This window comes from Lentinus tigrinus, assembly GCF_003813185.1.
Source record: "Lentinus tigrinus ALCF2SS1-7 unplaced genomic scaffold L226scaffold_23, whole genome shotgun sequence".
NCBI classification, from domain to species: Eukaryota; Fungi; Basidiomycota; class Agaricomycetes; order Polyporales; family Polyporaceae; genus Lentinus; species Lentinus tigrinus.
In genome coordinates, this window is record NW_027137932.1 from 12,367 (window position 1) to 13,347 (window position 981).

A 981-nucleotide genomic window follows, 5' to 3' on the forward strand; every position below is an offset into this window, starting at 1 on the left:
AGAGGCTGCAGAGGGCTGAAACGTTGCATGCACATTGCTGCAAATAGTATGCATAGAACATATATACTCAATTGTGCAGAAATGGTCTCACAACCGCCGTGCCCATAGGTGGTCCTCCCCCTTGGGGCGCTTGTTTGTGCCGTATCTCCACAACGTGACAGCACGAAGGGCCGAAACGTTGCATGCCCATTGCTGCAAGTCATATGCACAAAACGTATATACTCGATTGTGCAGAAATGGTCTCACAACGGTGCTGCCCATAGGTGGACCTCCCCCTTGGGGTGCTTGTTTGTGCCATATCTCTACAACCAGACATCACCAGGCTATGAGAATTTGTACAGGACTTCGCAAATGGAGTCCACACAGAACGTATATACTCAATTTTGAATAGTCGCTCTTGCTGGAGCTCTGCTCAAGGTGGCCGAAGAATGTTTGCCTTGCAGCTCCCCCATACCTTGCTGGATTCTCTCACAAATACACTCCCACATAGCTCTAGTGATTGCGCACAAAACGTATATACTCAATTGTTTAGATCTGCGCTCAAAAAAATTCTGACCCTGGTGCTCCTCCTCCCTCCCAGCGCTCATAGCCCTGCCCAGGCTGCAGTTTCTGTCTGATTCCCACGAAACTTGTTTACACATCACTGTCTATGTCCTATCTATGCTTTTAGCCCTTGTGTCAGCCAGAGGAATGCCACTATGGCTTGCAATAGCCTCCTACAGCATTACCCCCTTGTTGTCCACATAGCGCAAAAACGGCTCCGCCGTTTTGGCTCATACTTGGCACACATACTCCTGTATGCTATATTCACCAATGTGCCAGTTTTCAGGCAAAAATTCTGACCCCAATTTTTGTGATATTCCCGTTCCTTGAATCTAGATGGGCAAATAACTCAGTCGGGCACGGCAAGCCACTCACACCGCTTGGCAATGCAATCATTGAGATGCTGTGCGCAAGGAAGGCATGCACGGCCACACTGGG